Raw genomic sequence first — 17,573 nt, 5'->3', positions numbered from 1 at the left:
AAAAAAAAAAGAACTTCTGTGCATAGTGACAAATGCTGCAAAATCTGCCACCAAAACAAATGCTGAGATATTAAACCAAAGACTGTAATTCCTGCCTCCTTCTACAGACCCAAAACCCACACGGAAATGAAAGGCACTCCTTTATCTGAAAAGATTAAAGCTCACAGAGGGCTGAAATCAATGTTGGCTTGTAAAATAGGTCACTGTAGACATTAACAATCCCTTTATTGTTATTACACCTATTACTAACACCATTAGTGGTAATGCTCTTAAAAAAACTTCAAACTCCCTTCAACTACTAACAACTACGCTAATACAAGTAGCAGCTATTTTCTACACTATGAATATGCTTAGATGAAGACCTGATTCTCCAACAACTGATCAAAAAACAAGCCCTGTAAATAATTGGGGTATTTAAAAAATTATACACGCATGAATCTAAAGGAAGGTCCTTGATCAATAGTGTAATGCTCTACCCCTCCTTAAATTAGGTTATCGTTGTTGTTAAGTGCTGTTGAGTTGTAGTCTATTCATAGCGACCCTATGAACAAAAGATCTGAACACTTGTACAACACTGTCCACCATGGGTAACCATTCTCGCATTTGACACATCAGTGTCACAGTGTTCAGCATCACAGTAACCACGAGTTACCTCTGAACAGAAAATGGACTGACCAATGATATACCACTTAGAAGAAAGTCTGACCAAAAACAATTAAAACCAGGCATAAAATCTAAATAAAAAGTATCACCATCATAAAAAATTCTACCTTGGTAACAGGTATCTATTTTCTTAAAAAAGAATAAAATTCCTGAAATAATCATCTTTGTTAATTATACTCTGCCTTCTGTTCTTTTCAACACATGGGAGAATTAAGTGAATTATTTAGGAATCAATCCTGAAGGACATGATACATGGAAAAGTAGACAGAACAAGACAAAGGTTTTCAGTGAGATGGACTGACAGTGGCTAATAGGTGCAGCAGAGGTTGTGAGGACAGAGCAGGTTCGCACAGGGCTGGTCCTGGTGTGCACAGTGCTACGAGTCATAACTGATTCAATGCCACCCAACAACACAAAACCATGCGCAATCTTGTGACATTTACAAAATGACTGGGGGAGATTATGCAAACAAGGTGCCTGTGGTCCATCCAGGTGATTAGACAGAATGGTTAGTGATGCAAATATGGTGTATGGAACCCTGTAGGGCTGGAATTGCGCAAATAAGGTGCACAGAACCCTAAAGAGAGGCTTGATCTGTCTGTCCATCCTGCTAGACTTAAAGGGAGCCAATCCCTAAAATGAGAGAGGTACTCATGGTCATCAAGAAAGAAGAGCCAGGAATATAGGGTTCTTGAGTCCACAGTTCCCAAGCTGAGAACATCCTCCACCCAGCAGCCATAGAGAACTGTAACAGTAAAGAGTGGAAATGGCATGAGATGGTAAGAAACGGGGACAGCACAATCAGGAAATCAATGTGACATGGCATATGGCATGCTTCTTGGCCCAGAGAGTGAAGTGGTTACAAGGTGCATGCTAACCCAAAGAGTGGAAAAGCTGAGCATCTTTGTACAAATGCTTCAAGCCCTCCTCAGTTTCAATGAGGAAGGCTTTGACATCTGCATAATGCAGGTTGATGATGACTCTTCCTGCAGTCCTGACCCACATTCTTCATAAAGTCCAGCCTCCTGAGTGATCTGGTCAGCATGGTTCCTTAAGCTTCTATACCTCATACCACATACCCAGTAAGACAACAGAACCTTCCAAACCTACCTTAAATGTATCTAGAATCTACTCCTTCCTAACCAACCACTGTCACATCCCCCTTGAACTCCACAAGTAGTCCTGTCTCTGGTTTCCTGCTTCAGTCCTTGGCCACAAGTGGCTGGTTCTACCCAGGAACCAGTGATTCTTTCACAGTAAGTCTATTGATGATCTCCTCTGCTTGCAATTTCTAATACAAAGTAAACTCACTCAACTTACAGCCATCAAGTTAATTCTAACAGACAGTGGCCTTCCACTGGACTTTGTAGGCTGTAAATCGTAATGAAAGGAAACTGCCCATCTTTATTCCAGAGTTGCTGATAGATTCTAGTGACAGAGGTATGTGGCTCTGATTAGCAGCGTAATAGGCAATGGACTATGGAGCACACCCTACAAAACCAAATTCACCCCTCTATTTCGTAGAGTCCTCTCCAGTCTCAAGCTTTCTACTTTCCTGGGTTCTGGGGCTCTAGGCATCCTGAGAACTCTTTGCTAGAGCTGAGGCGGGTCCGGTATGTTCTTACCTTCATATCTGCTATTTCTCCTACTCTAAAACTTCAACCCCAGATATGTTCAGGTTGATTTTGTACCTCTCTCATGTTCTGCTCAGTTGTCCCCTAACCTCTGAAGTCAAATCAGCATTCTATGTAAAGTGTCTAAGTAGCTCCAGCATTTTCCAACCCTGCTTGCTGGCTGACTGTGCTGTCTGTCACCCCTGGCAGATTATAAGCTGCATTAAGAACAGGAATTTTGTTTACTGATGGACCCTAAGCTCCTAGAAAAGGGAGCACACAATAGGTGTTCACTGAACAGACTTCACTTGTTGAGTGTCCTTCCTCCTGAAGGCTTCTTGCCAAAAGTGCCAAACTGATGCCTATTAGCAAGCAGAGACCAGATCAAAAACATTCCCTCCAACTACCAATTATACTTTACATTTCTGAGGCTCCACAACATGAGCCCACAGCAGTATGTTGTTGTGATGTGCTGTCGAGTTGCCTGCGACTCATAGTGACCTTGTACAACAGCCCTAAACCCTGCTCTATCCTGTGCCAATCTCACTGTCTCTGACACACCTACCCCTATGACCCCAGTCATTGAATCAATCCATCTCATCGAGGGCTTTCCTCTCCAGCGCTGTCCCTCCACCTTCCCAAGCATGACGTCCCTTTTCAATGACTGGTTCATGGCAGTGTAAGTGGCATAGATTCAAATCACGCTGAATCCAGGCTTTAACTCAACAGGCAAAGCCGAGTGCTATTCCAGAAGCAATAGCCAAGTTTTGAGACAAAACAAAATTCCTAATCAAAACAAAAATGGCTACATAAAGAAAGAATTTCAACTATAACACTCCAGGATAGGCGAACAAAAGAAATACGCTTTTCTGGTGGCCTAGCGGCAAGAAGCTGCACTGCAAACCCAGAGGAACACGGTTCGAATCCACCAGATGCTCTGCTGGAGAAGGAGGCACAATATCCTCCTGTACCTGTCAGATCTGATTTGACGGTACATGCACACAAAATAATAAAAAATTTAAAAAAAAAAAAAGAAATACGCTTTTCTTATGTCTGCCTGGGAAAGGAGAGATGATATACATGTTTTGGGAAAACTGGGTCTGTCTTATAACACAAACAGTAAGTATTAATTTTACAAAAAGGTTTTATTCAAGTTTTCAAACCTATACTTTGTTGATACTCATATTTCATCTCACTATAATTTTTAATTTTTGGTTGATTTCATAAATTTAAGGACAATTTTTTTATCCCTGCCAATAAATATCAATTTTGTTGTTGTTGTTGTTGTTATGTGCCATTGACCTGACAATGAGTCATAGTGACCCTATGAACATCATCTGGTCGCATGCCCTATCCTGTGCCATCCTCACAATCTCTGACATGCCCAAGCCCATAGTCATAGTTACTGTGTCCATAATATAAAGGCCAAACCACTGAGTCACGTTTTGATCCAAGATCTGAAAGCTACATATGAAAGCTTACTAGCTTTGCCCTCCCTTCTCATGCCAGGTTCACGCTCACATAACCACTCCCACCTGGTCCACGCAGGAATCCCTTAACCCTCCTAGATACATTTTCCTCTATCTTATTTTCTACCTCAGAAACTACCTGGTGGCATTAGTCTGAACCCACCAGTAGCTCCAAAGGGGAAAGACGGGCAATCTCCTTCCGTGGGATTTACAGCCTCGAGAAACCCACTGCAAGGTCAGCTACGAGTCAGTTCCAATGACTGGCAATGAGCTTAAGTTTATCTTCCATCTCAGCCTATAAGGATGCAGGTTCAGACGTTCAAAACTTCTCCACCTCTCCAACATGTTCACACTACAGGCTCTCTGAACTGTTTTCCTGCCCACAATGCTTTGCCCTACATATTCCCACTACTTGCACTCTCATTTCAATCATGTTCCTGTTCAAATAATCTCCATCTTCTTTTATAGAAACCAGGCACGGCCTGAACCACATTCTAAATCTGTGATTTTTTTTTTTCAGTGTCCTCCACAGGAACATGTTTCTATGAGGGCAGGCCTGCAAATTCGGCACTGTATCTCAAGCCTATAACAGTGCCAGGCACAGTCATTACTTATAATGACTTATAATTACTTAAGCACCTACTATCTGCCAAGGGAGTTCTAATGGCAGCTATGTTGCTAACCCAAACACCACATTTCTCTGGAGGTTTGAATCCACCAGCCTCACTGCAAGAAAAAGATGGGCTCTTCTCCCATATGATTTACAGCCTTGGAAGCTCAACAAAGAGTCAGCTGTGAGTCAGTTCCAATTTGACAATGAATATACTGTTTGTCAGGTCTAGGTGCTTATAATGCAAAGGAGGAACAAAGCGGGTAAGAAGCCCTTCCCTTGGGAAGCTCATATTCTACAGGGGCGGGGGGGAAGGGAAAACAAACCAACATTCAGAACAAATAAGTAAAAATAAATATATAAACCACTGAACTAAGACAGGAAGTGGGAAAGGAAGACCTTGAGTAAAGGTCTAAAAAGAAGTGAGGAGCAAGTCACTTGGATATCAAACTGTAAATGCTAAGGCCCTGAGGTTAAAGTATGTCTGATCTCTGAAAGGAGAGGGTAGCAGAAAATGAGAATGCAGAATTAATAAAAGTGGATGAGATTATGTAAAGATTCAGGGATCATCATAGCTAGTCTTTTATTAATAATAATATGAGAACTCGTTCAAGGTTTGAGAGGTTTAAGCTGAGGACTGATACAAACTGATCTGTTTAAAAAGGAACCCTCCAGCTGCTATATTAAGAATGGGAGCAGGGACACCAGGTGGTCTTCAAGTGGCAGGTGATGGTGACTTGGTCCAGGATGACAAGGACTAGATGTGGAGTGCCAGAGATTAATCAAAGATGGCAGTTACTCATTCGAGTACCTAAAGAATGGATCTGCCTTGTATTTAGATAAGAAATAGTGAGAAGGAGCAATTTGAAGATGGACTTGGAGGAGTTCTCAAGTGCTATTTTGGTATATTCACTTTGAGCTCCCTAACATCCATCTCAAAAAAGTCTTGGTGGTGCTCCGCTTCAGAAGCTGATCAAATAAATATTCAGCAGTTGTAATCCAGCTTCGCCAAGAGAAAGACGAGGCACCCTAATCTTAAAGAGATTACAACCTCAGAAACACTAGGGGGTAGTTCTACTCTGTCCCAAAGGGTCACTATAAGTCAGAAGCAATTGCTGGCAATATTATCCAACTGAGAAGACATCTAGTATGCAGCCAGATAAAGGTAAGGGGAGAAGCAAGGCTGGGAGATAAATCTGAAATGTGACAGTCTTATATACAGGCACTTAAAGTTATGAACCTGCACCAATGTAAATGTCACAACAGAAATCCACAAAAAAGTTACAAGTCTGAGAAAGCCTCTTTCCTAAAACCTAGTCTACTGTCAGCTTTAAAAGGCTAAAACATAAAACCTGGCCTTGGCTTGTGCTGAAAGACCTCAGCCCAAACAAAAATCAAAACTTGCTCACGTCTAGCTAAGGGAGAATCTCAATCAGTCGGTTCTTTGAACAGGTTCTCCAGACTTTGACCATAATCTGATCATTTTTTTTTAAGTGAAACTCAGTCATCACCTCTACTAGAGGATGAGTCACCCGAGTTCAAATCACTAGCATCTCCACGAACGGGGAAAGACATCCCGAGTGTCGGTAGAGATGAAGAGTGAAGAGATGGGAGAGGCTTATGTGATGTCTTCTCTTAGAAAGCAATGCCTCCCAGTGGGGTGTGCTGGTGAGCGCCCAGGCAGCCCGCAAGGTGTGGCCGGGGTCGTGGTGGGAATCAAGAGAGGAGGCAGGGCAAGGACAGGCCGGAGGTGATAGAATGCAGCACCGCGGTCAGCGTCATAACCGGGGAGGGGGACATGAGTGGGCCTTGGCTCTTTATTGAAAACAATGCATTCATTCCAGCGGCGCGATCCCACACTGCAATCCAGGAAGGAGGAGAGTTCGCTAAGGGGTGGTGTCACCACCGTCAGGCGTGCCTGGCTGCCATAAGGAGAACGGAAATGTACAAGAGGCACAGCTCACAGCGAGGAGACAAGAGATCCATAAAGCCTTGAGGCCCAAGGCTCAAGGACAAGTCGGACATTGGAAGGATAATGGACACCGGACTCCTTACCTGGCCCCGAGGCAATTCCACGATTTAGATCCCGGCTTGAGAACGCGGACACCGCTTCTCGCGCCGCTCTCCCGCGCTTCCTGATTGGTCCAGGTCGGCCGCTCCCAGAACCCCCTGCAAAACGCACTGCCCAATGAGCTTTAGCGATGAGGCCACGGATGTGGGCGGAGCCGGGGTCGGGGACTGAGTCTGCGCAGTCAGTCGCAACTTTAGAGTGTCGGCTGGGCTTACCCTACAGTGACAACGTGTTTAGGTGCAGCTGCACCTGGAGCAGGCGTTTCCACTCTTTCCTGCATGAATTTATTAGCCTTTATCCAAGCCACGATATTTTCAGTTGCTTCCTTTACGTTTAAAAGTTGGACAGTGAATAGAGATTACAGAAGAATTGATGCCTTTGAATTGAGTGAGTGAGTGAGGTGAGTGAATGAGGAATTCTAAGATGCCTTCAGTGGACCAGGACACATAGCGATGCTATGAATAGTAGATCTGTACCCAGCCCTGTCCTGTGCCGTCCTCATATACTTGAACCCATTGTTACAGTCACTTCCTCTCTTCTGCTGATCCTCCACCATACCAAGTATAATGTTTTTTTTGCCAAAGATTGGCTCTTCTTGAGAACGAGCCAAAATATGTGAGACAAAGTTTTAGTATTCTTACGTCTAAGGAAAGCCTTGATTGCCCTTTCTGTAGAAAATGAAAACATATCTCAGAGAACCAAAATAGGCTCTTGAGTCTGTCCCAACTAAATTTAGAAATCGTCTTACTGGATTTGAAGCATTGAACACCAATGATCGAAGATCAGATGAGTTAGTTGTGGATGACGTCTAGGATATCATCCTTGAAAAGAAGGGAAGATCACTACAAAGACAGAGGAGAATGAAAAAACTAAAATGGATGTCTGCAGAGACTTTGAAAATTGCGCTTGAACTTGGCGAAGCCACAACAAAAGAAGGAGATACTGAAGTAAAAGAGCTGCACCGTTTCAAAAGGCAGCTCGAGAAGACAAAGCAAAATAGTATAATGAAATATTCAGATACTTAGAATTAGGGAATAAAAAAGGAAAAACTTGATCACATTCTCAAGCTGAAAGAACTGAAAAATTCAGGCCTCCAGTTGCAATAGTGAGAGAGGTTATGGGCAAAATCTTGATCGGAGAAGCATTAAAAAAAATGAAGAGGATATATGGAGTCTGTACAAAAAAGAACTGGCTGACACTGAAATATTTCAGGAAATACCAAATTATCAAGACCCAATGGTAAGTAAGGAAGAAGGAAATGAAGCTGCAATGCAGACCTTGGCTAAAAATAAGACCACAGGAATTGATGAAACCAATTGACATATTCCAAATGACAGATGCAACCCTGGATGTGCTCACCAGTCTATGCCAAGAAATTTGGAGGCCAGCTGTCTGGCTGACTGGCTGGAAGAAGTCCATATTTGTTGCCATTCCCAAGAAAGATTCTTTGGCTTCTTGATGCTCTAGTGTAATTTTCTTTTCTGACATCCACTTTGATTTTTTTCTTTCTCCTTTATCTTTGTAATGACCTTTTGCTTTCTTTGTGGATGATATCCTTGATGTCATCCCACAACTCATCAAGTCTTCAATCATTGGTGTTCAATTCTTTTTTTTTTTTATTTTATTATTTTTGTGTGCGTGTACCGTCAAATCGGATCTGACTGGTACAGGAGGAGATTGCCCCTCCTTCCCCGGCAGAGCATCTGGTGGATTCGAACCGTGCACCTCTGGGATTGTAGTTGCAGCTTCTTGCCACTAGGCCACCAGAGCTCCCCAATTCTTTTTTTTTTTAAACCTATTCTTAAGATGATTTTGAAATTCAAGTGGAATGTACTCAAGATCATATTTTGGTTTTCCTGTGTTTGTTTTTGTTTTCTTCAGTCTCAGTTTGAACTTGCACGTAAGTAATTGATGGTTTGTTCTATAGTTTGCCACTGATTAATTTTTGACTGCTGGATACTGAGTTTCTCCAACAATTTCTTCCACATATGTAATCAATCTGATTCCTGTACAGTTCAACTGGTGAGGTTCATGTGTAAAGTTAATGTTTGTGTTTTTTAAAAAACACAATGTTATTTTTAAAACCACAATAAGTAATTGAAAATTTAAAAAAAATCTATCATTCTAATTCCAGCCTATTTTTTTGTCATCAAGTCTACACTTTCTGACTACCATTCCTTCTTTATTGTTTCTAACTTTTGTATTCCAGTCACCCTTATCATTAACACACTTTGATTGTCAGTTTCTGACAACAAGATTCGGTAAAAATTTTCAATTTCTTCCTCTTTGGCTTTAGCTGTAGGAACATATATTTGAATTTTAACAGGTATATTTGAATTATAACCTGTTAATAACAGGTTTTTCTTGTATGAGTATGGATAATATCCTATCAGTCACAACGTTGTACTTCAGACTAGAACTTGAAATTGACTTTGTGACTATGAATGCAACACCATTCCTTTTCTAGTTTTTGTTCTCCTAAACCTTTACTATGTGATTATCTGATTCAAAGTGGCCAAATCGAGTCCATCTCATCTCACTAATGCCTAGAAGGTTGATGTTCATCCACTCATTTGCCACAGTTGCTAGTTTTCCAACATTTATGCTTTGTACCTTCCATGTCCCAATTATTAAAGGATGTTTGTCACTATTTTTCCACCTTTTTACTAATTTCCAATCTGGGCTTTACCTCTAATTCTACAACTGTCTGTGTTCCTCTGTTGTTCATAGGGCTTTCAGAGGCCTGCTATTTAAAAAGTGGATGATTTATCCTGCTTCCTTGTCTCTTATTTGAAGCAGTTCGGACCTGAAAGGAGGGCCTTTGTGTGAAGCACTAGCAAGCGGCAAGGATGCAGCTGAGACTTCCATGTGACCTAAATGTTCATATGTGAGACGTTACCCCAGCGCCCCAGCCATGAGTCTCAGCTGGAACACTTCAACATCCTCCCAGAAGTTCCACCTACCACACCTTTGAAGGCCTCAACTGGATCTGGTAACATGATACTCATATACCTGATTAGATACTAGAGGTACAACACTAACTTGTCAGTTTGCTGTATTTGAGGAATATTATTCTATTAGTACAGCACTTGTCTGTCAGTTTGCTGTACTGAGGTAACTTGTGAGTTTCTGTGTTGCTGAAAACTATGCCACCTGTGTATCTAATGCCACATAAGGGTCACCCATGGTGGACAGGTTTGAGCAGAGCTCCCAGATTAAAATAGATGAGGAATCAGGATGAAACATATTACCTGCTAACATAAGCCATTCATCAAGCATGGCTTACCTTGTGTCTGGTGTAATATATAAGAAATAAAGTCTACAGTAATTTTTTGACTGTAAAAAAGATCAGGACTAGCTAATCTATAGTGATATGTTGTTGTTGTTATATGCCATCAAGTCCGCTGAGATTCCTGACCTTTTTCAATCTATATACAGTGATATAAGTGAGAATAAGATTTCCTTGTGAACAGGTATGGCCAGGAAAATACTCAAGAGAACTCTCTAAGTTGCCAGAAATATATCTTGAACTGTGTGGCAATGCAGGTAAGTGTATATATGTAAATTTTTATTGAGCTATGCACTTAAGAAGTGTGTGTTTTACTGGATGGAATTATTTCTCCATAAAAATATCAACAAATTGAAGGGGAGCTCTGGTGGCCTAGTGGCAAGAAACTGCACTGCAGTCCCAGAGATATGTGGTTCGAATCCATCAGATGCTCTGCCGGAGGAGGGGCCATCTCCTCCTGTACCAGTCAGATCCAATTTGATGACACACACACACACACACACACAATAAAATAAAAATTTTAAAAAAATATCAACAAATTGAAACTTAAAAAGTGGTTCACATTAGCGTTCTATTTGAACATGGCAACAACCTGAGAGTGGGCAGGGAAAGGCTGATCGTCATCATTTATTTCATGGGAAACTGAAGATCTAGGAGGAGTTAAATTACTTACCCAAGGTCACACAGGATGTAACAGAAGACCCGAACGGACCTTCGAGTCTTCTGACATGCAGAACTTTCCCTCTAGTCTAAGAAAGCCTCAGAGGTGAACACAGACCCCCTTGTGAATTATAGTAAGGAACTACCCAATAAAGTCTTGGGAAGCTCTGTTAGCTTAGTGATAAGAAGTTGTGCTGCCAACGCAAAGACAGAGGGTTGGAATCCATCTACCAGTAGGAGAAGGGTGGACCATCAACTCCCATGCACTTTACTGCCTATGAAAACCTGCCAGAGGATCAGCTAAATGGCACAAAACCAACAACAACCATGAAGTCCTTGAGTGAACATCAGTGCCAGCTTTCTGAATTCGGCCTGGAACCCATCCCACAGCCTCACTAATCAGCACTAATCATTAAAACATCTGATTGTTTCATTTGTTATTAAATATACTCTGGGGCCAGGGGAGGAAACTTCTTTCCTAACTTTCCAAGCAGCCCTGGTATGTAAGTGGTTAAAATGCTCAACAACTTACCTGAAGGTTGGGGATTAGAAACCACCAGCTGTCCTGAAGGATAAATTTGAGGCTGTCGACTTCCATGAAGATTTACAGGCTGGAAATGTCCTGGAGCTCGTTCTACCCTGACCTGCAGGACTGAGCTATGATTCAGAAATGACTTGACAGCAATACGGTTTTGAGCACATCTCTCTATTGCTGCTGTTCGAAAATAGCTTTGCCAACAATCTATCAACGTGGTTTATATCAAATTGCATAATTTGTCACCGACATTGAATTTGCCAAATGAGAAGAGACTTTGATTGACAAAGCTCCAGGGCGTTCTCTCTGCCTTTCTAATGTTCCAGATGTTGGAGAAAGTTGGAACCAGGCCCAGGAAATGTTAGATGTGGGAGAAAAACGTCCCAGTGGAGCATGGGGACGGTGGTTCCGGCTTCTGTAGAAACTTTACCTCCAAGAAACAACAGCAACAAGTTTCAGACTTGAAGGGTGCTTTGGTGTCATAGCACATAGGGAGCTGCCCTGCTAACCCAAAGGCCGTGTCTCCCTGGTGGTTCGAATCTACCAGAGGCTCTACGGGAGATTGATAAACAATCTCCTTCCATGTGATTTACAGCCTCAGAAACTCAGCGAGGCTCATCTGTGAGTGGGAACAAACTCCAACTCCTGACAATTGGCTTTGAGTTCAGATTCCAAGCTCTTGGAGGCTGCAGGAAGGGCACGTTCAGTGTGGTGTCCACTAGGGGGCGGTCAGTGAATGCACAGTGACAATGGTGTCACAGCAGAGACAGTAATAAAATCCAAACCCACAGACTCAGAGTGACCCTCAATCGGATGTCTATTAATCTATATGCAAAGTGTCTGCCCAGCTTTCCCTCCCAGAGTGCCTGTCGGATTCGAATGCACCAACACCATGGTTATGCAGCAGTGCAACATGGATTTCAATCTATCACCCGAGTTCTTTCATAAAGATAACAGCTGACGTTGAGCACGTCTAAGTACTAAGAGCTTGCCACATATTTATTCATTTTTAAACCCATTTTACAGATGATTCATTGACACACCAGCGAGTAATAAAGGAACTTCCCGGGCTCACAGAGCTGACATTGAAGCAGGAGCTTGAACCTGTTGCTGTCGTTTGCTGTGGAGTTGGAACCGACCCATGGCTGACCCTCCAGCAAGTTCTCAGAGGCAGTAAATCCCACAGGAAGAGATTGCCCATCCTTCTCCCACAGAGAAGCTTGTGGATTTGAACCACGTGCCTTTGGGATTGCAGCGCAGCTTCTTATCACTAGGCTGCCAGAACGGAGATTGTCCTATTTCAAAGGTACCCTGGTGGTACAGTGGTTAGAGTGCCCAACTGTTAATGAAAGGTTTCAGTGTAAATCGAACAGGAGGTGACTGTCCGTCTACGTCGCTTGGGACAGCTGTTGGAGTCAAACCACAAGAGAAGCATGGCCGCTGAGTTAGCAGCTCTCTCTGGGCCAGCGTTCCTTACACCAGCTCATGCTAATACGAAACCGCTCGCCCGAGGGCCTGCGTGGACACTTTTCACACTGCATGTGCCTGAATGGCTTGTTAGCATCTCAAGAAGGACACGTGTGATGGTTATAACCTTCTGAAATGGTACTTGGTTGACTAGGGACAAGGCGCCCTGGTAGTGGTACAGTTGCTCATTTCCTGACTGTCAATGAAAGGTTAGCAACCTTGAGGAATCAACCCTGTGGCTCTAAGGGAGAAAGATATGGTAGTCTCCCTCCTCCTGGAAAGATTTACTGCCTGGGGAAACCCTGCAAGGCAGCTCTATTCCTGTAGGGTTAGTAAGAGTTGGGCTCAGAGTTAAAAACTGGTGATTAATAACTAAAACCATGACTTTTTAGTTACTAAATGTTTACCTCACTCCAGGGACAGAGCAAACCTGCACATCAAACACATTCCCGGAAAAGCACTCAACTCCAAAAGCTTGCCACAATTCCTGCGCTCACACCACCATGCTCCTTCCTTCTGGCAAGGAGAGCTTCCTAAGATGCTGGGAGGAGCCAGCCAACCAGGAACAACATGGTTGCTTCTCTCCTCTCCCAGCTGCCTCTGGGCTTAAGGTGTGAGCGCAGGAATCGTGGCAAGCTTCTGGAGTCGACTGCTTTTCCGGGAATGTGTTTGACATGCAGGTTTGCTCTGTCCCCGGAGTGAGGCTAGCCAGCCTGGGCCTAGGGTTTGAACCAGGAGGCTGTCTTAAGTCCAGAGAAGCCTGCAGCCCTCGGGCCAAGTTCAAATTGTCTTCCTGTCAAACATTCTTCTAGGTGGTATAGCACTGGTCTGTGCATTGCTGTACAGAGGTAACTCGTGGTTGCTGTGATGCTGAAGACTGTGACAGTGATGTGCCAATCGTGGTAATGGGTACCCATGGTGGACAGTGTTGGCTGGAGCTTCCCAACTAAATCAAGCCTGGAAGCAGGAGTGGCATCCACTTCCGAAATGGCTTGCCTCCGAAAACTCTATGTACGAACAGTGTTCATGCTGTTCGTTCATAGGGTCACTATGAGACGTCTACGACTCAACGGCGTCAAACAACAACAACAACAAATGTTTACCCACTGCATAACCGCGGCTCCTGTGGTTTTGACCATAGTTATTGTTTTGGGTGCTATCAAGTCCGTTTTGACTCATTGTGCCCCATGTACAGCAGGAAAACATTGTCTCAGTGTTGCATCTACAGCTCAGGCTGTGCTTCGGCCCACTCTTGCAGCCACTGTTCAAGCTGATCTACTTGAGGCTCATCCTTCTCTCCGATCCTCTAACAAGCGTGACGTCCTTCTCCAGGCATTGACCCTTCCTGAAAACATGTCCAAAGTACCGGAGACAAAGTCTCTAAACTCATTGTCATCAGGTAAAAATCAACTCATGTCGGAGGAGATTACCCATTTTTATCTCACAGAGTTAATAGTGGAGCAACTCCTTACTGACTTCCCCACTAGAAGGACTCCCCCACTAGAGGGCCCCTTTTGTTGTTGTTGTTGTTGTTGTTGTTGTGTACTGTCAAGTTGGAACAGACCCAGAGCTGACCCTCCAGCGGGTTTTTCAGAGGCAGCGAATCACATGGGAGGAGTTTGTCCATCCCACAAACTAGAACCACTTGCCTTTGGGATTGCAGTGCAGCTTGTTGCCACTAGGCCACCAGGGCTCCCCTACAGAAGCTGAATTGGGCTTTCTTTCAGCCTGCAATGAAGAGAAATTACCACCAGGAGTCAACAAAAGTCCAGTAAGCGAAGACAAATCCTTAAAAAAAAAATAGAAAATGCTTGCAGATTTGAATAAAACAATTGGACTCTGTGACACAAAGGGATGTGGTTGTTGTTGTTAGGTGCCACGAAGTCAGCTATACCTCGTGGCAACCCTCTGGACAGCAGCTCTGAGTTTGCCCTGTCCTGCCACCACCCCAGTCTCCATCACGGCTGAGCCCATTGGAGTCACTGTGTCAAGCCGTCTCCTGGAGGGCTTCCTCCCTTTCACCGATCTATTTTCTCAGAATGAAGTATTTTTTTTAAAGACCTGCCCCCTTCCTCCTGACAACATTCCCAAAGTACATGAGACAAAGTTTCTGAGCAGTTGTTATTACATGACACCTGGTTAGTTCTGACCCACAGGCGCCCTGTACACAATAGAGTGCTCGGCTCTGCCATCCTCACAGGTTTTGGTGTTTGAGCCCTTCGCTGCCGTTGCTGTGTCAAGCCATCTCTTTGAGCACCTTCCTTTTTCCCACCGACCTTATCAAACATGACGTCCTGCTCCGGGAACTGGTCCCCTTGATAGCACATGCAAGGATGTGACGTGAACTCTCACCGTATTGACCTGTAAGGACCATTATGGCTGTACTGCTTCCAGGACCGACTTGGCTTTTTAACCCTTTGGATAATCCACGGGATTCTTCCCCAGCACCGTCATGCGTATGTGTCGATTCTTCGCGTATCATTCTCTCAAGACCTATTGTGTATTTATTAGTAATTGTCCAGCGTTCGCATGGAGAGAAGACTTTTGGAAACACCATGAGTTGGGACCTTTGTCCTCAAAATGATGATGTCTTTCTTCTGAAAACATTAAAAGGTCCTTTGCAGCAGATTTTCCCAATGCACTATGTTGCTTGACTTCCATAGGTGTCTGCTGTGAATACTAGAAAAAAATGGAGTCTTTGACAATATCCATATTTTCTGTTCGTCATAATATTGCCTGTTAGTCTCATTATAAACTTTATTTTCTTAATGTTGAGGACTGAAGGCAAATTTTTAGCTAAACAAAACAAAATGTTGTTTCTTATTCCTTTTTTTGGGTCTTGTTTTCAGCTTTCAGCTTGAGTAGGATTCACCGTAGGAGTGCTGTGGCGCCTTAGAAAGGGCTTGACTTCTTCTCTAAGAGATGTTTCCAGTTACTGGGTCACAGCCCAGAGAAATGTGGGGTCAGCTTATTTAAAGATTTACGACCCTATCGGGCAGTTCACCTTCATCCTATAGGGCTGCTACAAGAGGGGATTGATTTGACAGCCCCAGATTTTCTTAAAGAAGATTTAAATATAGTGCTGGACAGTGGCTCTTGGGACCAAATTGCACTGGCTCAATTGTTCAGTTTTCTGGAATTTTTCAAGTTGGTTTTTAAATCAGCTTTTATTAAAAAAAATCAAACTTTGAACTTATAATTAATAAATAGTTCTGATGGTCTAGCGGCAAGAAGCTGAAGTGCAATTCCAAAGGCACAGGGTTCAAATCCACCAGCTACTCTGCTGGAGAAGGATGGGCAATCTCCTCCCCTGCGATTGATGTTGTTGTTGAATACTGTCGCATCAGTACTGATTTATAAATGACCCTCCGCTGGGTTTTCAGAGGCAGTGAATACCCTGTGATTACCGCGCCTGAAAACCTGCTGGAGGGTCAGCTACAGGTCTGTTCCAACTCTGCAGTACACAACAACAACATTTTTTAAAAAAGAATAAATACAGCTGGTTCTTGAACAACACACATGTGGGCTGTGGGGACCCAAAGATTCCCCCCCCCCGTTGCTTTTCGGGTGAGTTTAAATATTACTAATCATCTTGATGTGAGCTTCACAGGGCAGATACAGCCCTTAAGCCCACAGTGACAGCAACAGGAAACAATCTACGTGGTCAGTGGGCCTCGCTGTTCAAACCTGTGCTGTTAAAGGACCAAGTTATACTGGAATTTCCAGCTGATGTCTAACTCAGAGATATGGATGGGTCAGTTCTTCCCAAAAATCATCACTTCTTGGTCAGTGTTTGTATTTTATTATCTGTGCCAAGGAGTAGCAAAAATTGTCCATGAGCGATCCGCTGATGGGATTCCCATTGAGAAGTAATTTGAACCACAAAAAAATAAAACCAGAGTGCAATATATATCCATGAGTCTGTACTGATACAAATGACTTTTTTTAATTTTGTGTGTGTGTGTGTGTGTGTGTGTGTGTACCGTTAAATCAGATCTGACTGGAACAGGGGGAGATTGCCCCTTCTTCTCCGGCAGAGCATCTGGTGGATTCAAACCGCATATATCTGGGATTGACAAATGACTTTAAATAAATAAGTAAGGAAGAGAAACCAAGTCATGTGTGCAGAAGAATTCCAAATAATTTATGTGGTTATTCAAACCTCAAGCCCCCAAATACCCCACTTCTTACATCTAGCTTATAGGTGATGTATGATGTAAAACCTAACACATGTGCACCGTGGCAGACAGAATGGTTTCAAGTGAAGCCTTTTGAATCTTGAGATAAATTCATCTGCTATTCTTTAAGTTACGTTCCTTCCCTAATGCAGACTGATCATGAAACAATATGTTCGATATGCTGAGACAAGTTTAAGCAGCAGGGAGGGGTATGTGCCCTCAGGAAAAATGTGGTTGTAAAGAAATTAACTGCTATACAATCACAGCTACTCTAATAAGCCTCATAAGATTTTCAAGGCTATAATCTTTACACCTGTACAAACTACCCACTCCTCAGATAGCAGCTGCATTTTTAACCACTACACTGAGTCCTTTTGGGAAGTCCAGTCTCTCTCCTACAGTCCTCGGGTCTCCATCCACTCAGTCAGAACTCTCAGTCTTTGCCTTTGCAATCTATGATGCCCTTTGTTAAAATGGATTGTAAACTACTTAAACGTCAGTCTTCCTTCTTTCTAATATAAGCATTTAAAGTCATACATTTTTCTCTGCAGACATCCCTAGCTTCAGCCCATGAATTCTGATAAATTCTTGTTGCTGGCAGGTGCCACTGAGTCAGCTCTGATGCACAGCGATGCTATCTATGCACCACAGATCTGGAAGCTTTGCCCAGCTCTGACCCTTCGTCGTCTTCACCTATTTAAACCCATTGTTGCCTCCCTAGATCAAGCCGTCTCACTGCGGGTCTTCCTTTCTTTCACTGACTCTCTTTACTTTTCCAAGCATAAGACCTTTTCCCCCAAGAACTAACCCCTCAGTCTGCCCAAAGGATTTAAGATGAAGTCTCACCCTATTTTCTCTATGGAGCACCCTGGTTGCTCTTCTTCCAAGATTGTAATGTCTTTTGTTAATCCATTGCCATCGACTCAATTCTGACACAAAGTGACCTTGTAGGACAGAATAGAAATTCCCCATAGAGTTTCCAAGGCTGTAAACTTGACACGACTAGACTAGTATATAT

This window comes from Elephantulus edwardii, unplaced genomic scaffold, assembly GCF_000299155.1.
Source record: "Elephantulus edwardii isolate Elephantulus edwardi_28Jun2011 unplaced genomic scaffold, EleEdw1.0 scaffold00201, whole genome shotgun sequence".
In the NCBI taxonomy this organism is placed as follows: Eukaryota; Metazoa; Chordata; class Mammalia; order Macroscelidea; family Macroscelididae; genus Elephantulus; species Elephantulus edwardii.
The sequence above is the reverse complement of the archived record's forward strand: the minus strand, read 5'-3'. Positions refer to the sequence as shown.